This window comes from Gouania willdenowi, chromosome 16, assembly GCF_900634775.1.
Source record: "Gouania willdenowi chromosome 16, fGouWil2.1, whole genome shotgun sequence".
Taxonomy (NCBI): Eukaryota; Metazoa; Chordata; class Actinopteri; order Blenniiformes; family Gobiesocidae; genus Gouania; species Gouania willdenowi.
In genome coordinates, this window is record NC_041059.1 from 21,353,373 (window position 1) to 21,376,815 (window position 23,443).

Here is a 23,443-nt window from a genome sequence, read left to right on the forward strand (position 1 = left end):
CCAATTAAAAAAAAAAAAAAAACTCAATTATTTGGGGTTTTGTAATTAATTAATCTCGATTGATCTAAATTAATCGCGTAACAATATTGACACGATAACCAACTTTTTTCAGTTTAAATTAATTTTGGTAGATGTTTGAGTCAATGAAAACAATACATGAGCTTAAACGACAAAATTTTTTTTTTATTATTTTCATCACTGAGTGCCAACATAATGTGCAATTTGAATAACAAATATTACGATTGTATTGTTCAAAAAGCACAAGCTTAAATTCAAGTAAGCTATAGTCATGTTTTTCTTGTTTTTTGTAAACTTTCTAAAATAACACTTAGTACAGTTCATTCCAGAGAAGTGGAAACTGAACATTGCAATTAACGACAGATATTAACGGCATTATTGTTTTTTAATGCTTTATTGTTTAGTCTTTAATTCATCATAATTAACGCGTTATGGTTCCAGGGCAAGGACAGCCACACTGGAGGCCTAATGCATGCTTCTCCAACAAAGCAGGGTTTCTAATTTGACTGTTCTACAGCAGCTTGAATGCATTTAAAATGTGAATTGTTCCAGATATGGTATTTACTTTAAGCTAACCCTTGTGTTAGCTTGAAAATAATTCATTTGGTTTAATTATAAAGTTTGTAAGGCTACAGATCGCCAACTTAGGATACGTTAAAGCTGATATCTGGAGTTTCTGAGAAATGTTTATGCATCATTCTTTTGAAATGCAACTGCCGGTGGTCATTCATATACATTAATATATATATATATATATATATATATAAGTCCCTTCTTCGTCCTATAGACCCCTATACAAATGGAAACAACTGACCCACAGACCTATATCAACCATGTTATGTTCCGTGATGCGCAGAAAAGTAGAGGCGTGGCTTCTGGTAGATTGCAGGGGCAGTGGGAGGAAGTGAGGCTGTTGAGGGCGGGACATCGAGACGTCCTCTCAGAAACTCTGGATTTCAGCTTTAACACCAAATAATCCTAGAGTGCTTGAAACCACGGATTCTAGGATTCGTCTGACTCGTGGCGTTTCCAATCTAGAGCGATTCAGGGGTGTTGTGAACACAAACGCTCTCGGCTTGAACTAAACACAGGAAGTTTGGTGGGCAGGATACTGGCTACGACGCAAAACAAAATATCTAAATCACATCAACTCGCTGCTGCTCCATTGTTGAGTGTTGTGAAAGAACAAGTGGAGACGGCACAATTTTCCACACGCTGGCTTTGACCAATAGATGAGAGTCTCTTCTTCTCGTTCATTTTTGTTCCAACTCCAGTAAAGGCCCCTTCCTGCAACAAGCTCATGCAACTGCATCAGACACTGTTTAGAGTGGATTAAAAAATGCACTGTGAACGCAAACTGAGCCAAATGAAGGTGATTAGGATTAGGTTAGGGTTATCGTTAGAGCCCTAACCCAGGCCGAATGGATGGTGTGAAAGCAGCCTAAAACCAATATTGGTAATACCTAATAATTTTTAAGTTTTCACAAAAAGACATTGACTTTCACAAAGCACACCAGTATATTAGTGAAACTGTGAAATCTTTTACTGAATAGTCCTTTGGTGTCTCAGTGTGCAGTGATATGTCCCAGAAAGTGGCCTTGCTAACTCTCTCTCTTCTGTTGTCCTATTGGATAGAAAAACACCCTGTGGAGCTGCTTCGATACCACCTGGGTCCCTCCACCTCTGCCCCCTTCTCTCTCTCTCCTTGCATCATCCCCTCTGCAACATTGTCATGTCACTGCCAATCAGGCCTTCCTGTCACTGCACTGTGGTACACGTGTGTGTAAGGCAATTGCACTGCCTCACCCTTGGAGTGGACACGGAGAGGCGGAGAGTGATGGAGGCTGCCACCGAACAGCCTCTAATAGCACCTGACACAGTGTTACACACAGCTACAATCTCTGTGCCGCCCAGCCGGTTTTGGGTTAGCACAGGACAGGATGGGGGGGATGGAGAAGACGGGGCAGGCTGGATGTGGTGGAGAAAAGACAGCATCAAATGTAAGGCTGGTAGATGTCAAAGAGTGCGTGCTTCAGTAAAACCGGTGTAGTTTAACTTCTCTTTATCAGTTATGAAAGGTAATACATGTGAGTAGAGTATGATACAAGTAAAGATTTCCCTTTTTATTATACTTTAGAACAGAGGTGTCAAACTCGTTTTAGTTCAGGGGTCAAATATGGAGCAGCTAGATCTCAAGTGGGTCGCAGATTTTATGCGAGTAAATGAGTAATTTTAACATTATTGTACCCTAGTTTGCACTTCTACGTATACATAAAATACTAAATATGCAAGAAACCGAAAGTGATAGATATCAGTCCCAACAGGATCTTCAGCTTAGATTTTGTGACCAAGTTCTATTTAGTTAAGGGTAATATTATGTAATGAAGGATTATCTAAGAAGTTTTTTCAACAGTTTAACAATTAAAATGACTAAAATAATGCGATAAAAGCACCAGTAAAACTGTGCCCCTGCAAATATTGTTCAGTTTCATTCACACAATGACTCGTGTTTTCTCTGTCATTTTTACTTTCTCCTGCTGGCCGAATTGGATGCCTCAAAGGGCCTGAATTGGACCACGGGCCATGAGTTTGACATGTGCCTTAGAAAGTTCCTACCTTTTAAAACACGCTTAATTAGAAAATGAATCCTAATCGTTCTTTTATTTAAGTCCCTGTGTGCTAAAGCCATTTATCATGTACACTTCAAACAGGAGAGCGTGCAAGCCTTAAGTGAAGATGACCCATGCCGTCTATCTTCCTATGCCAACTGACACTGTCAGTGACCCCCGAGCAGATGTTCCTTGTAATAATCTGCAGTTGAGAGAGGCATGCACGCCAGGTGGAGATCCCGGGGTCTACTCTCAAATGATTTTCCTTGTATAAAACAAAAGGAGCTTTGAGGTATCGGCTTTCTGCGACACAAAGATCGGGGTGTAAGGGCCTGCAGAGGGGTGTGCTTTTAATACAATTAGAGGTCTTTAGAGGCAAGCAGCAAGGCTAACTAGGCAAACAGAGTAATGACTGACCAAACGACTGTTGGGCTGACTTGACAAGCCAAGGACAAGGATGTTTAGACGAACACAAAGAGCCTTTTAAAATGACACAAATGTAATGTTGTAGCAGGTGTTGAGGCAAGAGGAAATAGATTGGTGGAAATGAGGAATGCTGTTGGAAGATATGCCATAAAAACTCTAAAAGTCTCTGGTTCTGGTTTTAGTTTGGCAGTCTAGGGAGAGAAGGGTGAGTGAAAAAAACGGGATAGAGCGAGAGAGAAAGAGAGAGAGAGAGAGAGACTAGGACTGGAGCCGCTTGTACTAAAGTCCCCTAAGCAAGGGCACAGCTCTTGTTACCGCCTGCTAATGGAGTGGGGCTATTTCAGTAGCATTGATTGACTGCTTTCTTCCTCTGAGGGAGCAACTTTCTCATATCTAGGGGAAATGGATCATAAGCACCCTAGCAAATGAGAGAAGGCCGGTGGAGGACGGATGATGATGTCGGTGGCACGAAAAGGCCCTCTGTGCTACTGTCTGGTGTAAGTCGGAGGAAAAGGTGGGGTGTCTGAGGACAGGAGCTGTTGTAGACCGGATTTTTGAAATTCCCCTTTGCAACCTTTAGGGGGTGCAGTCATTCCACCATGGAACATGACAAAGCCCAGTCCTCCCTGGCCACTAAACAAAACATCTTTCCTGCCTGATTGTTTTCAACATGGGAAAAGAGGGGTTAAAACTGAGGTAAGTTTGACTGATATCATGAATAAGAAATAGGACAGGATATGAGAATTCATCTGCAGGTATACACGACTGATGTGATATCAATGTGGAGCTGGATTAGCTGAACTACTGACAGTTTTAATAACAGATTAATATTGAGTAATTATTTGACAAGGTGGTTTGAACAAGGGCAACATTGCCCAGTCCTCTTACTCCATTGGAGCTCTTTTCAAACTGGACAAGTAAAGATTAAATTGTCAGCTTGCTTTTCCGCTGAAACCAAAATGTTTCCTTTTTAAATATCTGTTGAAAAATGTATATATATATATTTTGATTATTATGAGAATGAGTCTCTGTTTTTGCTGAATAATATTAAACCTTTAATTGATCATTGAACAAAAATCAACATGGAGATTTGAGTACTTACTAATGTCTTTAGACATCTGCTAATCTGCTTTCATAGGCTTCCTAAAGCCCGAGGCATGCCACTCACTGTGCGCTCGCATGTGTGCGAAGACTGACTGCATGTGGGGAGGTGATCTGTGTTGAATGCCTAATTATCTGATTATATATGTTTATTCTAATTCATTCCTCTAGAGTATCACACAAAATACTGGGAAACCAGGCACCGGTCCTGCAGCTGTAAGCAGCATGAGGAAGTCCCCTCACTTATTTTGTCACTGTTTAGGTCTTTGCTTAACATCCGTGCAGTAATTTGTCATTTAAGTCATAATACATGTATCTGTTTCATCCACCAGCCACTCCCATCACAGTCTGAAAAGACCGTTTGACCCTGGTTATGCATCTTAACTTTAATACGTTTTATTGTTTGTTTTTTAATTTCATATAACCATTTTTTTTCCCTCCTATTCTTTATTGAGTATTGTAGTAAATCTAAAAAAAAACAAGTAAATAAGACCTTACATTATCACACCAAACGTTATTAACTGTCAAAAAATAAAAAGATGCGGGGAACAAAAACGAACAAACTTTTCCAAAGAACACTGTTTGTATCAGGTGCCCTGTGCAGGAAATGTGAGTGAAATCCATCAAAACCATTTCCCTACAGTTGAAATTGTATTTTTATAAGCTCCGACAACCACAGCAAATAACTGTGGTGATTTCGATAAACCAGTTGGCAAGTGTGAATGAAGCCGTTCAAGATTTCAAAGGTGTGGTTTTGAACTCAGGCCTTTCCATGAGAAAAGTTTATCCTTTATTTTCCTTTTTTTTTTTAGTTGTTGTAAATATTATAGTCAATAATGCTTTCATATTTTCATTTCAACAGCTCTGCTTTTTTTTTTTGGGGGGGGGGGGGGAGAAAAAGAGAGATTTTTATAATATGCTAAGTTCTTCTCCTGCATTTGTGAGGGACGTTCCTAATGGGCTTTAACTACTATTGCCTTTGATCAAGTTTAAAGAGGAGCAAAAAAGGGCTCTGTAGCGAATGCTGATCCTCATGGCTTTCTTCACATCCTGTGCTCTCCTGCTCCTGTACATACACACACACACATCCACACACACACACACACGTGCAACCTGCCCCATGCCTCGCACAGGAGCAGTCTCTCACACACACACTCACATAACCCCACCAAATGTGAGGCTACAAATAGCTAACCAAGGTGACTCTATCGATCTCCAAACAACAGCAAGGGAGGAAGACACAGGAAGGGAGCGAGACGCTGTGGATGGATGTTTCTAAATGGACAGGCAGTGGGGTTGAGGGTGTTGTTTTCTGCTGTAACAAGTAACAATGGAGTTCATTTACTTCATTTGTAACTAATAAACATTGGAATAATATTTCTTGGAAAGCTAATTTTTTTTTTTTTTTTTTTTAAAGTAGCTTCAAAGTAATTGAAACTCTGATTGATTGACACATTTGCATCGTCTGTTCCCACAAAATAAAGGCTGCTCCTTTCATGGCACACTTAGTTTTTTCACTCATGAGTTTATTGCACAAACAACATAAAAAAGCACAGTCCTCTCTGATTAAATGGATGTTATGTCAATTTGAGGCCACGTTATACTCTTTCTCCATACAGAGGAAAATACGCAGCATCATGCCCCCTATGACTAAATCAATAGTAACCTGCTCTTCCATGGACATGCTTTGGTTTAGGTCAGCACTTGATTCTTAATACATGTAAATTGATTGTCAAGCATACACTGAAAATTGCTTTAATGGCCTTCTTTACAAACACTGTTTGTATTGATTACGTTTGATTTTGAATTGCACTGAAGAAAAAAAAAAATCCTTTCTTAATTCACTTATTTATTTATTTTGTATATTATAGGAGCTTCTGGGAATAACCTAATAACTAATCATACACTGTTTTGGGATCAAATTAGACCTGTGTTGAATCTTTTCTTTCCATGTAAATAAATGTAAGTAGTAAATTAATAATATTTTATTTTTTTCTGTTTAGATCTTAGTGAAAGTTATTGTAAGCAGATGCAAAAGTAAATTAACCTGTTGATGTTTTGACATTTTGATTGATCTACTCTAATTATCAAACCTTAATATTCTACTCTGAATGGTTATTTCATAATGTTGTACATTGATTGTATAAACCACAAAATTGAGCAAAAAATAAGTCATTTTTTAGAGTTTTTAAAGTCACCATCACAAATTAGGTAAAAAAAAAAAAAACACATACAATGTTACCGCACATTTCCAAGCTTTGTGTCAAGCCTTTGCTCTCCACACACTCGGCTCTCCACCATTCTTCTTGCCTCTTGCCGCTGATCTCTGCTGCGAGCATGTGTGCTGCTCCATTCTGCACCATTGTGTGTGAGGACGAGAGACACCGGACTAAAGAATGGGAGAGAGGGAGTGACGAGGGTGAGAAGGAGAGGCAGGGACAGGGGAAAAGAAAGTCTCCAGGGGAAGTGATGGCTTGGAATGCACGTTGGTGCTCAGTGAATGAGCTGCACACTGGGCTGAGGGGGTGCTGGGGTATTGTGTGGAGGCGGCGGGGGTCACAGTGGCTGTGACTGACACCAAAACAACATTTCATGGCAGACGACACTAGTTAAAGGCCATGGCCGGGGCCTTTTACCTTCCGACCACACCTCAAGTAACTTTCTCTTCAGTAGCGAATATGGAGTGATTGATGTGATGATCTTTTTTTCTTCATTTTTCTTCATCAAAAGTTCTACTTGTGAAGTGGAAGGGATGGCGATAGGCTTGAAACTCAGTGTTTTAACGGCGACAAAGGAAAGTCAGCTTAATTTCTTGGAAGGTTGACCTGTGGCAGTAAAGCAGCAACACCCTTGTCTTCAAGTTAATTTGTCACGGAGATAGTTTAATATTTAAACTGCATATACGTACTACTGTGCATTTGAATCAAAGTCATCGTTCACCGGCTAAAAGACGACACACGTGTGAGTGAGTGTATTTTGTTATATTGAACAGGCTCAGGCATTTTAATCAAGTGTTTAAATATGATTGTATTTGCAACGTGCGCTCTCTGATTATGTCTGCTGTGTTTGCATTTTTCACAACACTGTCACTGTGTATTGTCATACTGTTGTGGAGTTGTGTATGTTTAGCTTTTTATATTCTGTATCTACTTCTACCCCCTGCACCATGGGACTACGGATGGAAAAGAGCTTTTAGCTAAATCTGGGTGTATTTACAACTTGGCTGTCGATTAATATACGCTGTCCCACTCAAATAAACAAATAAATAAAATACACACACGTGCACACACACTCAACGTTACTTTAAAAGAACAACACTTTTAAAGTGTAACAGAAATAGATTATCTCCTTGATAAGAATATTGATATGTTAGCTTTAAAGTAGTTGTTCTATTGTTTTCATTTTAATTACATTTTTATGTGACCATTTTACGACACCAATGCAAACTTTAAAAGTTATGCTAAACAAGAAAAACCCAACATTTTCACATGGAAAACATAAGGAATAGTAGAAAAAGATTTTAATCAGGGAGTGATTCCTTTATTTTATCAATATAGACATCTACTGTATACTGACAACCCCATTCATATAGGAGGCATATTGACAATGATTAAAAACAAGATTTATTTTCACTAACAGAACAAAGTAGTAAGACAACGTGCATTCTCCCTCTGTTTGGCCTTTTTTTTCCGCCTCAAGTTTTTCTTTGCTTCCTAACCACTCTTATCAATTTCTTTACGTAATAGCGAGTTAGCTTGCTGATTGCGTAATTAGACAGCTAACATCTATTTTAGGAGTCTATTGAGCATTCTAATTAGCAGCAGATTAATGGGCAGAGAGGACTCAGCTTCACACCAGCGACACCAGTGACCCACTGTTACCTTCAGCTGTGCACCGCCCAGAGGCTAGGACGAGGGTGAGGTAGGGGTTTGGGTTTCAAAGTGTGTGTGTGTGTGTGTGTGTGGCCTCACAAATTTAGAGGTTGAATGTGATCAATACATGCAAGGCTTTTTTTTTTTTTTTTTTTTAAAAATTGTTTTTCGATAAATGTGACGAGTCAGAAAATGTTTGGCCCAACATAAATTAAGGTTAAAGATTATACGTGGAACTCTGCGTTCCGCGTGTGTGTGTGTGTGTTGTGGTAAGTGTGTTCCACTAGGTCCTTAACATTTGTGAGGCATTGAAAATCTCACCCTGGGGGTGCCGAAGCACTAATTCTAATTATCACCAGATTACAGAGATAATGGGAGACCCTGCTGTCAAGAATCTAACACCTCTCTCTCCAGGCTCTTTCTCAGCTCGTCCCTTCTCCCCTTCGTATAGCCATTTTACAGCCCAGCAGTCACTGTGGTGGACTGGTAAGTGCAGTGAAAGTGTTCAGAGAGAGAATGAGGTGCAGAATGAGTAGTTTTTTAGAGTATTAGAGAGAGAGCGGGTGAGAAGATTGAAAGAGGAGCAGAATTGACAGCGGGGTGGACGTGACTGAAAAGGAGTTAAAGAGAGCTAGGAAGAGATGGAGAACGATTGAGTGATAAAGTGAGACTGCAAGGTGAGAGGAATAGCAGTGGGGACAGGTAGGGCATACATCTCTCTTTCTAACTTAATGTAGAAAACACCAGGAGGTGTGTACTCAACGATCCTCTCCATTTGCCTTTTCCTTTTGTTTAACAGTCTAAACTCAAGGTTTTTTTCTTTTATTTGCAATGGTATATGAATGTATTTTTTTTTAAAAAGAACACAATCTTTCTCTTCAGAGATCTGCAAATTCATGACATTATATTGTACAAACAATATTCTTAAGTATATTGTTTGTATATCATTTTCATACAATATAAGTATATTGTGTGGATATATATTATATTGTATATAAGTATATTGTTTGTACAATATAAGTATATTGTTTGTACATCATAATATCATGTTTGTACAATATACTATATTGTTTGTGCAATATAATATCATGGTTTTACAATATACTGTATGGTTTGTAAAACATAAGTACATTATTGGTACATCATTTTACCTTGATATTAGGATATAGTTTGTACAATATAAGCATGTTGTTTGTACATCATAATATCATGATTGTACAATATACTATATTGTTTGTGCAATATAAGTATATTGTTTGTACATATATTGTATTGTGTGTACATCATAATATCATGTTTTTACAATATAAGTACATTGTTTGAATAATATAATATCATGTTTTTACAATATACTGTATGGTTTGTACAACATAAGTACATTGTTGGTACATGATAATACCATGATATAAGGATATTGTTTGTACAATATATATTATCATGTTTGTACAATATACTACATTATTCGTGCAATACAAGTATATTGTTTGTACAATATAATATAATGTTTGTACAATATAGTGATCCAAAATATATTTCCCCCTGTGACAGCTTTACCTTTCTGTACTTTTGTGTGTTCTTTATATTGTTTTTTTTTTTTTTAAGTATTTGTTAAAGTAATTTAAAAAAAATGAACACACTTATTTTTTATTACAAACTTAAAAAAGAAACCTTTTTGAACATTTTGATGGAATAAAAATAAAAAGACATTTTCTTTCTTTTTTCCGATATGAAAAGTTTGAGGAAGAGGGTCAGAGGGCATCCCTCTGTGGTGCAGTGAATAAAGTGAAGGGATTTTAGAGCCAAATGACCCACACCACACTGTTCTGCCAATCTGTTTGAGTTTGGCTCTAAGATGGAGACACCTGTGGACATCTTGAGCACCGCGGTGTAGTACTTTATCATCACACTCAGATGGGTTTCAAAGTTACACGCAGCATGCCACATTTTATCGTCCTCCGATGTAAGAATCAAATTAATGTCACGGTTCTTGTCTGTACACTTTTATAAAACCAACATAAAGAGACACTTTATTGAACCCACTACACTTTCTTTACAAACAGACCAGTAGTTCTATAGGGTCGGCTGAAATAGAGACACCAAGCATAAAGTCAAGTGTTGGGGATGTGCGATCACTTTAAATGACCGTTTATCACTATGATAGATTTAATAGATGGAGGATTCCTCTTTCTTTATTTTCAAATGAATCTGTTCAGGACTCTGATGGGGACTATAAAGAATGACATATTTATCTTCAGGCCAGGTGGTTTGACAAGGACAGCACCGGTGAATTACTGCAGCACGGGAAACTTGGCTTCACTGTTATAGTGCAGCTGCACATTGCTGTACTACATCCATATCAAAATGACTGTGACATTGGCTTAGTGTAGCGAATTGTTTTTGTATTTAGATTATATAACAAAGCACAGGTGTCATGCTCACACTTTTTCCCAGTAAGTTGTACAGTAAAAATCAAGAACAACCTTGACGTTTCTCACAATCTACACTCGCCACCATTCATATTTCATTTATTCTGCTTGCTGCTTATGGCCTTATTATTAACAAGCACCATTAAAATTTATTGGCCAGAGTTTGCAACTTGTAGTATATATCCTAATCAATGATGGCAATACATACCTTCACTTTATTATCAATCTTATATCGTACATTTTCTTAACAGGTACAATTTTGTTTCTAAGCTCTTTTTTCTCTCCCAGTGCTAAGGGGGTGCATGATTGATATGTGGGGGCGCTGAGATTTTATTTTTTTTAAATACTTTTAATTTTAAAAGGATTTTCTATTTTTTTCTACAATAAAAGAAGCTGTGCAACACTGCACTTTAGATAGATCTGAATTTTGTCAAAGAGTATTTGACAAATTAGTTACGCATAAAACAAGTGACACACAAGGCAATGGCAACAAAAAACTTAAAGTGCAAAAGTGACCTATTCAGCACCTGACAGCCACTCTTGCGCCTGCCAATAATAAAACGTCAGAGAAGAACTAACTCACCCTAGTTGTTTTATCGGAGAACAATGTGTTTGTTGTTGTTTCTGCATGTATGGACAGACCGCAAAGATTGCTGAGTCGAGGGTTTGCCTCTCGGTTTCTCAGGTATGTTTTAACGTGCCGCATGCAGGAAAAACTGCGCTCACATGAAGCGTATGTGACGGGCAGCGTGGCAGAAATGCGTACAAGTTTGTAGAGGCTCCCTGGAGAAGGGCTCTTGGTCTTCATTTTCTACGGGAACTCTTTTTTTCTTATTTACAAAATTATCCATTGCATTGGACTGTGAGTGAACCCTAAAATGATGCGTGAAAAAGACTTCTCTGCCCCTCCCATCCCCTCACACACACACACACACACACACACACACACACACACACACTGGAGTACAAGCAGGGATTGGATTGGACCAAAACAGCTGCTCGGGAACTTTTTATTGTTTTTAAACTTAACAAATTGATAATAATAAAAACATTATAAAATATTGAATAAAATGCTTAACTGGGGCTACACAAATCCTTGACAGTGTTATAGCACCTCTTAGCCCCGGTGTAGCGCCGTCCCTGCTTTGAAGACAGCGCTCTTTCATTAACTATACTACAAAACAACGACCAGTTATTTATTGAATACCGATACACATGGTGTAAACAATTCTGATCTACTCAACATGATATTGGGATCCAACATTGTGCTAAAAAAGAAGTGGGAGAACGACAGCAAGTTTTTAAAGGTCATATATTAGGCCGACTACACCTCGTTATGTAGGGTTTCATTTGAAGGACCACCATTGTGTCTATCTGTGTGTGTTTCTTGAATTATTATGCTGAAAGTTATTTTCTATGCATCTTTTTTATTTAAATCATCTCCAACTCTCTTGGGTCAATAAGTCAACCATGTGAAAGTTTAATATACCAGTCAACTGTCTGTTTTAAGACAAAAGTGAAGTTTCCGCAGCAAAAAGTGTCTAGTTTTTACTATTTAACTGGTAACTGTCAGCCTGAAAACTGGCTTAAATGCTCTAATTAATTTCCCCGTGACTCTAAATTCAAAATCCTTTAGTAAAATATCCCCAAAGAGGCAACTTGAAGAGTATATAGAGTTTAATAAGCAACTAACTTAATGTCAGTTTTATAAGCAAACACTGCCTTCTTTTACAATAATGTAGAGTCACTTGTGCTAGATTCCCTGTACAGTACATAGAGCTATAATTGCTGCCACATAGCTTTTCTCACAACAGGGCGAGGGAGACTGGGAAAAGGACTTTCCCATTGTGCTTGAGAAGAATGGTGCGTTTGTCATTTATGTATATATTTCAAAGGGATACTTCTGTAAAGCAATCCACCAGCATTCTTCCCTCTTCTGGGTCTGTACTGTGGGACTGCTGTGTTGTCGGCTGTGGCATGTGGAGCTTGAGCAGGGGAGTTAAATGGATTAATTACCTTTAAGGTCCTTTTGGGTCTATTATTTCACAGACAGACTCACTAGGGGCTTTTGAAATACCCCCAACTTGCCATTCCTAATGACATAATCATGTAATTAGGTGATTTTCAAATGGAATTGCCACATAAGTAGGGGGTTCTTTTCCCCATGCTTAATTCAACTGATTTACGGACATTTGTCAGTTGCTCTACAGTACATTACAGTATTGGGTTAAGAATACTGAAATATGTTATTAACAAGATTGCCTAAGAAGCAGAATCCTACAATGTGAATTAGCTAGCTGTTATACGTAAGTTATATAAGTTATAATATCAGCTATTGCCAATCCCATTACCCTCTAAAGGCTGCTATGAACCATTAAAATGTCAGACAATTAATAATTACCTTGAAACTCAACATAGCAGAGAATAAAAATAGCACTTGATTGCCAATATGGATAACTGGGTCAAAGAAAGACAGAGGCAGATTTCCGGAATAACAAATTTTAAATGAAGATTTCCGCCTCTTTTGGAGATCTTGCAGTGACACGCCTGAAATGCTTTCCTCATTGACTCCAAACACAGGTCCAGTGCTCACTGACACTGAGGTCTTCGTGGAGCATTCTAATATGTCATGTGAAACAAGAAGGTGTCCTTTCATTCACTCCACTGTTGGCTTTTGTGAGAACAATCAACAAGCAAGGAGGCATGAGGAGGGATCCCTGTATCCTCTCAGTCAGAGAAGGAAAGGAAACTAGATAATTAAATGTGAGAAACGGTGTAGAAAGAGAAATGGGCTTTTATGCACGGCTACCTTCTTGAGACTACCGGCTCAGGCGTGGAGCTAGCAAGCAGAGCTAGCCATAGCGATTTTAAAGCAAGGGCCCTGCAGCGTGGAAAGCGTAACGGAGGTGACCGTGACAAAAATGACTGCACAGCCCCTCAATGCTCCACCTGGCAAACACAGACAGTTGTCAGGGATTGGCAAGTCAAGCATGTCCTCTTCAAGTGGCACCACGTCCATCAGAGCCCATTCTGAATGGGCCCTCTTGCTGTTTGCATTGCCTGGGCTCCAATGATATGCCTCAACACCATAGACTGGGTTTCACTGTCAGAGCAGTGGGAGGAGAGTTGTTGAGTCGCAGCCATTGTTGGAGACAGATAATGGGAAAGCGAGAAAAGTGTTAAAAATGATTGTGTCTCTGTTGGGGATCAGTGTAGAGATCTGTGGAGTGAATCACATCATAATAAGGAAGTGAAGCAGAGCAGGTCCTCCCTAACCCTTTTTTTATTCTCCTTCAACAAGCCATGACATGGCAGCCATGTTTTGATCCCCTGGTCAAAAATGTTGAAGTTAAGAGGTCATCAGAGTGAATAAATGGAAAAAAATGAACCAAATGGAGTACAAAGGGAGAAAACCCTGAAATATAAAGATATAGAAATCCGTAATCAGTTTTAAACTATATATTTGTGTAGTTCTGACTACACATAATTTAGCACTAACTTAAACACGCTACTCCCAGTAACTTTTTCAAGCTGATAAAATCATAGTGTTTGCCTCCTGGATCAATGAATTGCAGTGTGGAATGTAGAGTCATGATTATGTATAAGTGTTTTTAATTCATTCCGATATCACTGGTGATACCGGGAACATACTAGAACAAAAATCAAAACTAGCACCAACAAATGGAGTATTTACAATGAAGATTAAAAAAAAGACTTTAGAGTGGCAATTTAAAACTTTTTTCTTATTTTTTGGAGTAAATTATCATTGAGTTATTGATTTATTGAGGCCTACACAATTATATATATGTATATATATATATATATATATATATATATATATATATATATATATATATATATATATATATATATTTTTTTTTTTTTTTTTTATCACATAACAAATATTGTGGTTAGCAGCTTTAAATGTTTCTTTAAAATCAGAATTTAGCAGGACATTTGCATTTGTTTTTTTTTTCTCTAAGTATTACATGAAGTATTCATTTAAATTTAGTTCAACATTATAATAAGTAGAAAACAGCAAAGTCATCTCAAAGCGCTTAACAATATAAAATTCATAGTAAGAAAGAAAGAACCCAACAAGATCCACATGAACAAGCATTTAGCAACAGTGGGAAGAAAAAACTCCCTTATTTTGTTTTTGTAGAAATCTCCGGCAGAACCAGGTTCAGAGGTAGCAGTCATCTACCTCGACTGGTTGGGGTTTAGTGAACAGAAGGACCATCAGAGTGTCCCAGACTAGTTGAGCCATGAACCAATGACTAGGAACAGCCAGCTCCAGCATCAAGGCACCATTAATCAGGAACTGCCATTTCCACCATCAAGACACCTGAAACAGAAAAGAGAGCGGAGGGCGAGGAGAAGGCACAGACTGCAGAAAAAATGTGATACCCAATGATACACTCGTTCCTAGTGGTTAGGTTAATATTAATATTAAACGTCTTGCGGCCTCCTCCATACACTGAAATGCTACCACTACAGACATGGTTTTGGCTTGTATTGAGCACACGTAGTGATCTCAGCAATCACTACAGAGGGGATGCTTGTCCGCTTTAATTATACGCTTGGTGTACAAATGTAACGGTCTCTTGCAATGGTCTGAGGTGTTGACCATTTACGTGTAATGGTCTGTGATTGTGACCAAAACAACGAGACCATGTCCGTTTTTGGTTATTGCTATTATACGATATATGCTTTTGCAAAAAGGTAGGTTTTGAGTTTATTTTCAAAGGTGGAGAGAGTAGCAGCCTCCCGTACTAAGACTGGGATCTGGTTCCAAAGGCGAGGAGCCTTGTAGCTGAACACTCTGCCTCATGTTCTACTTTTGGACACTTTAGGAACTTTAAGAAGACCAGCAAACTGAGAGCGTTGTGTTCTGCCTGGACGATAGGGCACTAACAGGTCTTTAAGATATACAGGAGCTTGATCATGTAGAGCTTTGTAGGTTAACAGGATAATTTTTAACTCTATTCTAGATTTTACAGGAAGCCAAGTATGAAACAGGCTGACACGAATCACCGGTGATATATACTCCTTCTCTCCAACTAATAAAGTACTAATATATCTTTACTGAAAGTTCTCATTTGTTCTTTTGCTTCTGGGTCTCAGATGAATACAAATATCTCTGTTGAGGGTCAGTGAGAAAAGAGCTTTCTTCACTCTATTGACTGGAAATCAAGATGTCCCATCTCTCTAAGCAGATGTCTTTCCCCAAGCATTTGTTTGTATTAGTACTGTAATTGGTGGTGATAATAAGCCCATTGATTCAGTATCTAAGGAAATGGTCAATCAGGATGGCTCATTCGTCTTACTTTTCCTGACAGTTTTTCCCTCTAGCTAAACAGACAGTGCCAGGGCCTGGGCTTTGTTGACTGGATTGGAAAAGCAGACTGTGGTTGGTTGGGAATGGCTGACCTGTCGACTCTGAGTGAGTGATGGCATTGGTGCAAACACACTGGTGACCCAGTGGCCCTTACAGGAGGGCCAGGTTGATAGATGTGTTGATTTGTTTATAGAAGCCCAAGCTATTCTCTCTTCTTTCTCTCTGTCTTCTCCTCACTTGGTCTATCAATTTTCTGCTGCTCTATTTTCTGTTTCATGTTTCCCCCCCCCCTTTTCCTACTGTTTAACTCTGGTCTCCATTCAACATAGCAATACCACCTATGGAATGCAGTTGGCCCATAAAACCCTAAAATAGACCTTGTAATTGTAAAGTTTTTGCAAAAGAGTGGTCAGAAGGAAAAGTAAATAAATGTGAGTTCCTGCAAAGTTAAAAACAAGCATTTCTGTTAATAAACTAAACATTTATTAACTTTTAGTTCCAGTCTAATAGAAAACACATTACCTAGACTGTGGGCTATTTTGCCCTGTTAGTCTCCCTCCATAAACCAGTAGCAATCGGAAGGTGAGAGAATTGTAACTACTTTCACCAAGTGGAATGGGAAGAAAAGTGACCCATGCCCTGCCTTGTTAATGATTGGCCTATTCAGTGTGCTATGCGTTCAGCTTCTTGACTTCAGACGCTGTAATATTGTCAGGAATAAATCACTGAGCGTCGGCCTAAACTAAATGTGTCCATTGGTTGGGGTTAAAGGGCAGAGCCACCCATTACTCTATACTGCCAAAGGATCATTATGACCGTGTCAATGATGTTACAAATGAGACTTTGTGATGAATCTTTTCCCACCACTTCAAACAAACTGAGGGTTACAAATGGCACAAAGTGAAACAATCTAGTCGTCAAATTAGATGGTGCTATTCAACAACATGGGATTTGACTTTTTTAAAAACGTGATAAATCCCTCACGATATGCCAGAAATGGTTCAAATAACCAGTTTGCTATTGTTTCACAGTATCACAAAGACAAAAAAAAAAAAACAATATGCTAATATTCATTATTTGAAAGTTACTTTTATTACAACTGTGACAAATAATCACACCTCACACGTTAGTGCATTCTCACACAAATAAAGAGAGGAAGGAGAAAAGAATAAGAATATTTTACAACACGTCACAGTGTTGAAGGCAGCGTGTTCTATTATTCTGCACGACATCTCAAAACTGTCCTGAATTAGAAAAACATATGGCGACTAAATTATATCCATGAATTGGCCATGAGGGATGCCAAGGAACAACTAATCTATTCGATGAGGAGTGGTGTTGCTTCACTGTGTCTCACTGTTTCCTCCTGACTGATAGAACAAGCCAACGCTATGTCCATTAAGATCAATACGCCAGCCATTATGATTGTAAAAAGCACATTTACTAGGGTTGTCAGGCTCATTATTGCAAGCAGATGGCAGCCGTTGCACTTACATTTATAGACAAGGGAAAAAGCGACAAGACTTCAAATTAGAATCTATAATGCTAATCTATGGCCTGTTGGCTCAGTGAAGATAAAAGTCCATTCTACACAGCAAGCAGAGAGTTTGGACCTCATTCTTCAGCAACTGATCCACAGGGAGGGATCAAATAGCTGCTTTTGGTATAAGAAGCTTTTTTAAAATAAACCTGAATTGATGGTTTGCTTTTGCAGGTTATTATTCTGCATGGATTTATCATGTTTTTTGACACAAGAGGTTTACGCTACATTATCAACGCCTCATCTGGATGATGTCAGCACTGCATTTTTGACCTGCAGGTATATACAATGTGTCCCGAATTAAAATAATTAAAGAGGAAAATGGCAACAATTTTACACAACCCTGTTAGCCTTTTTAGCATTGTGATGCTAATGCCAGCGCTTACTAACAAGATGGGTCTTGACAGGAACTACTTAATGTACTAAGTGAATACAATTGGTCAGATTTCTTAGGATGCACTCACATAGGTAATTTGTTTGACACCTAAAATCTGAATTATTTGACTATTGTGAGTCAACTGTGCTTTACAGGCACGGCCTAACAGGTATGCAATGCACAAAATACTGTGACTAAGTATGGACCATGCAAGCATCCCTCCACAATGAATTTTCACATTTGCAAGTGTTGATACCATAAAGAGTGAGCCATTTTTTTGGGCCCATTCTCCTACAGCACTGATTAAGTAAATGTGTTTAATGTTATTTAACCTTGTTCAAACAGTAAATGGCCTTATGCAAAAGAGGTCATTGGGACAGGTTGGCATATTGGATCTGTTTAGTGGAGAAATGTTCACCTTGCCTGCAAGATGGATTCTCCTGGTGTTTACAAACACCAGAATCCATCTTGTGCTGTTCCCGCCTTTGCCTTTCGAATTCGAACCAAAACGGTTTGAACCAATCATGAGGCAGTGTTGTGGTTTAGGGCGGGATATCCGGGTGTGAGGAAGGCAGAAGCACTGGAGCAAAACTGGCGCATGTGCAGTAGTGGGGAGAGGACCTAGCTGGGCAACCGCTATTTGCATAGCTCTTAATCAAAATAGAAAGATGTAGACGCAGGAGGAAGGTTAACATGGCCTTAACTCACATACTCGTGTTGCAAAAACAGCAAAAGTCACTCAACGACATAATGACCGCAGCATTACTATCCCAAAAGAAAGTTTTTTCCAGCGGAGCCTTGTTGCTATTGTAGCAGCGTCTCTGCCGATGGTGACATCATCATTTGTTATCGTGTGAATGGCTTCACCCAATCAGCTTCAAGCATTCTGTTTATGTCCCTCCCTGGTTTCGTAAGGATTCGCTAGACACAGACCCAGATCGATGTGAAGAACTCGAGTTAGAAGGAGTTCTACACATCAATCTGGCTCTTGTCAGGTTAGAGAAATGTAGCTTTCTAAAAGTTTTGATTTCATTTTCATTAAAACTAAATCATTTCAGACACAAGTTTTTATGTTAGCATTTATGTTGGATTAGAGACATATTTTGAGAAAATGTAGATGCATACAATATGTTAAGCTTTAAAAATAAACCTAATTTTTTTAAAAAATTGAATTCATTTTAACAGCTATCCACATCCTTATAAGGCCTAAGAATGATGATCTTAATGAGGACGAGTTAAAAATGCATTTGATAAAACAAGTGTGTTGGAAACTTTTTTCTATGTGCATAAACAGCCTTGTTGTTATTTTTTTTAACAACATTGAAAATGTGTTCATTCTCTGCTTACCTTGAACTTTCTTCAATTTAACACAATACGTCAATGCAGTTTAAATTGTTTGATCATAAGAAACTGAAGAAACTTGCAGAAACTCTTGATGAAACAAACAAATGGCTTTGATCGAGAAATCTGTTCTGTCAGGGAGTGCTCGGTCTAACATCGCACTCTCCACTTTCTTTCAAAGAGGAAGTCATGCTCTGCTCTTGTTCGTCCTGTTCTCTCTCTCTCCCTCAAGACACTCCAAATAAATGGCTAAAAAGAGATCTACTTAAAGCTGTCAGAAAGTGTCAGAGCCAACAGCCGGGCCATTCCGCACGACCTACTCTCTGACCCTCTCTTTTCAGGGGTCACTTGTAGGCTGCCTCTGGTGGGAGTGCTGGGTAGTCATGCACTGAATGACAAAGTATAAACATATGAATCAACTGCTCTTTCTACAGGCACTGAAGAGCGGCTGTGTAAGTTGACACGTTATACCCTAATTTGTTGAAATAAGAGAAATGCCTTGGTAAAAAAGACACAGCTTCACAGTTTTATTTGAGTACTCTTATTCTTTGCTATTCTATTCTATGTCGTGAGAATGAAGTCAAATCATATTATTTTAAAGATTGTCTTCTCAATTTTCAAACTGCGTTGGAATATCAAGAGACTAAATCAATTGCAAGACTAATTATTGATGGGTAGAGTGCATGTTGTTTTTATATCAACACAACAGCAATTTAACCCATGATTAGGTAAGACAAAAACGTCATTACCCTATAATTACTGACCTCTACTCAATGTAGATTTAAAAAATTCAGCCACTTAATATGGCACGAATGATAAATTATTCCATTGCTTGGTGTTAATCACTACAGAGGAGTCATAAGGGCTTGGCCCCACAGCTCAGTGTTTAACATTAATGCCTTACCTCTCATCAATATTAAAAGGAGCCTTTAGTAGGAGATGGTGTGGATGGGTGTGTGTGTGTGTGTGTGTGTGTGTGTGTGTGTGTGTGTGTGTGTGTGTGTGTGTGTGTGTGTGTGTGTGTGTGTGTGTGTGTGTGTGTGTGTGTGTGTGTGTGTGTGTGTGTGTGTGTGTGTGCGTGCGTGTGTGTGTGTGTGCGTGTGCGTGCGTGTGTGTGTGTATGTGGGTGGGGGCGAGAGATGGGCAGGAGGAATAGATATATGAGAGTTAGAAAGTTACGTACATAAATGTTTTCTTTTTGTTTTTTGGAATTTTTACCTCCGCCAATGAGTTTATTTATTTATTTGTTTATTTGTTTGTCTGTTAGCAGGAATATGTCAAAAGTACTTTACAAAATTTTAACCAAAGACAGACCTTTTGGCAAGGAAGATTCCATCAAATTTTAAAGGGGAAATGAATCAATGTACTGATTCTGGATCAGTTTCAAAAATGGAAAAAATCCCTATCTCTGATCATTAACGCAATTTCAACAATCCGCATCTTGATTGATCTTTATGAAATCAATTAATTTATGTTGGGTTTTTACCTCAATCAACCCATGGATTGGGGGTGTCCATATATTTTGAACCACTGCATCGCTATTAATGGGGATAGAACATTGTTACAAGCTTTTAAAGTGTGAATGATCATGGTACCATAATTAGGATCAATGATCCAGATAATTGCTATTATCTGGTGAAGAGGATATTTGGCGATTGGCAGAGGTTTGAGCTCAATGAGTGCTCTTGTTTATCATATTTTGCCAGGTCTGTGCTGTTCAACTTAGTTTTTAATATATGTTTGACAGGGTTGGGGTCAATTGTAATTGTAATCGCATAATTAATAAATAATTACAATTTTGGCATAATTATAATTGTAATCGTTATTGCAAATTTCTTTTGCCGTTGTAATTGAGTTTCTATAAGTGATTTTGTAGTTTTAATTGCCATAAAACTGGGGAGCCATGTTATAGTTCTATGACTTACACATATGTCGTTATTAGTTTCATATCAAGTGTTCCTACTACCTGTGAGTGAATCTTCATACCCATACAGGTTGTAAGGGTTAGGGGTTACTCGGTTAGAGTTAGGATATAATAGAATTTATTTAAGTGGAGACAATACAAAGAGTTACAGTACTGTGAATGGAACTGATGTTTTGCACAATGAGTTTATAGCTATTGCCAAATTTCAGCTCTTGTCCTTATTTGGGCTTTTACATAAGACATTATAATCAATGCACTAAAATGCAAATGTAAAGATGCTAAAACTATAGCATACAAACACAAAATCACTTACAATCATCACAAAAGGCCTATAAATGATGAGCACATGGTACACCAAAATACATACTACATGAGATCATGCTATTTTTCACCCACCTCCATTAGTTCTAAGAACCCCAAAAACATAGTATTTTGGGTTTATTTTCCTTAACGTGCTTGTTTTCCAGAGTTTTAGCCTCTGAAAAGTCACTTTATGAGCAACTCTCCACAAACAGGCTTTTTTGCAGCCTACTTATGCATATTCTTGAGTGGGCGTGTCTATAGACGGGACACTGTCTTCCTCCTCTCAGCACAGTGACGTGGCGCCAGAGGACAGCCTACCCTCCTCCCACCCACTCCGTAGCCGAGCTCATGCTCATTGCGCACATTCGTGGGCGTGTCTGTTTACATGTCAATCACGGCAGAGAGCTTCCTGGAGGCGCGGCTTCTCCAGCTCAGTGCTCTGTCAAATTCATCATCAAAGTGAGAACGAGTCATCAAATTGGAGCGAGGTGTTTGGGCTCGCCCTGCAAAAAGAAAGGAGCAAATCACCGTCTAACTAAAGATTGAGGGAATCAATGAAAAAAACACTTTGGGCATGTGTATGAAGCCTTAATAGCACTTTTATGATGTTTAAAGCACAGAAAAGTACATTTATCGTAACATGGGCCCTTTAAGCACTTTGGTCCCATGTAGGCTGTTTTTAGCGCTATATACAATAAATAAAACTTGAAATTGTATTTGAACTTTAGGAATTGAGAACATAATTGTAAATGACTTTCAGGGGAAAAATAATAATTGGAATTTAATTGTAGTTGGAAAAAAATATGTTCACCGGAATTGTAGCTAAAGTGTAATTGAATATTAATAATTGAAATTGTAATTGACCCCAACCTTGATGTTTGAAAATCAGCAGTTATTTCTTAATTGTAGGTTGTCACAGTACAATACTAGAAGAAAATAAAACCTAAAAACATCCAAGCAGAGGGCATTTGCATGAAAACAAAAATAAAAATTGACATATCTTGGGGTCATAAATTCTCCGTCTGATAGAAAGGGCGACTGGAATTACTCACAGGGTGTGAAGGGAAGAGATGGAAGCAAAAAGGATGCTGTTTGGCCGCTGGTGAGGGGGCCTGAGTTTGACAGATGCTTTCAGTGATGACCATCTGCCCTGAACAGCAGAGGTGCTGAACTGCAGGTTTTAAAGCTGCTCCTTCCAACAGCTCCAAATGAAGCAGAGGAGGGGACCTCTGGACAAAAGGTTGTGCTGAGAGAGGAGAGAGGGCCACGCCACCGCTGTACAACTTTAATTTATGATGGATGAGATTGGAGGAAAGGTCAGGTGGTGATAAATATGAGAGCATTTGTCTCAGGAGGTCATCAATTATGCTGTGGCTTCTAACTTTCGATCTTTCGGGCGAAATGGATCTTCCCTTTGTAAGAAAACTATCTCTCAGAAAATTGGAGTGTATTAATCAAATTGGTGTGGAGTGTGAGGGATAGCATATCGGTGTATATCGGAGCTGTGATCCGTATCTGAGCATGGGCTTCTTGCTGTGTTTGATTCGCAAATGAGTCCTCAAATACTGCTACGATGCACAGGGGTATGTCTCTTGAACCGAAAACATTGTATGCCATTGATTGAGTGATTGTATGCCATTGAATTGCATACATTTTTCAGCTTATTTTTTTTTTCCAAGCCATGTCACAGAAGTATTTATTATTATGCTGAAAAGGATGAATGAATAAAGAAACAGTCAAGATTTCACAGTGAAAAATTTACTTTTCTTCTAAATATAAATAGTTTTTAATTTAGACATTAAAGCTGATATCCTGAGTTTCTGAGAAATCTATGTTCATGTATAATTCTTTTGAAACGCAAAAAAACTAGTCTTTTACTATGGTCTACTGCTGGTGGTCATTCATATACATTAATGTACTGTATATAAGTCCCTCCTTCGACCTATAAACCCCTATACAAATGGAAACGATCGCCGAGTGTGCCCAGCCAATAGGCTTCGACTTCCTGTTTTTGAGACCGTCAATCAAAGTGAATGTGTACTTATGTACAGTATTTCTAAATCAGTAATTTGACTTGTACTTAAATGTATTGTGGACAATGTTATTTTGGCTTCAACTTCCGGGTGGATCATCTTAACTATTGGTCCTCCTAATCGTCAATCATTC

At 38.5% G+C, this 23,443-nt stretch overlaps 1 long non-coding RNA gene across 1 annotated transcript in view; it reads left to right on the forward strand.

Annotated features, from left to right (window-relative positions):
• Positions 1–3,347: 3,347 nt before the first annotated feature.
• Positions 3,348–23,443, forward strand: part of LOC114478352 (uncharacterized) — a 40,741-nt gene continuing 20,645 nt past the window's right edge. The window contains exons 1-2 of the long non-coding RNA XR_003675841.1: positions 3,348–3,550; positions 3,634–3,749. This is a non-coding gene — a long non-coding RNA (uncharacterized LOC114478352). The remainder of the gene's footprint in view (positions 3,551–3,633; positions 3,750–23,443) is intronic.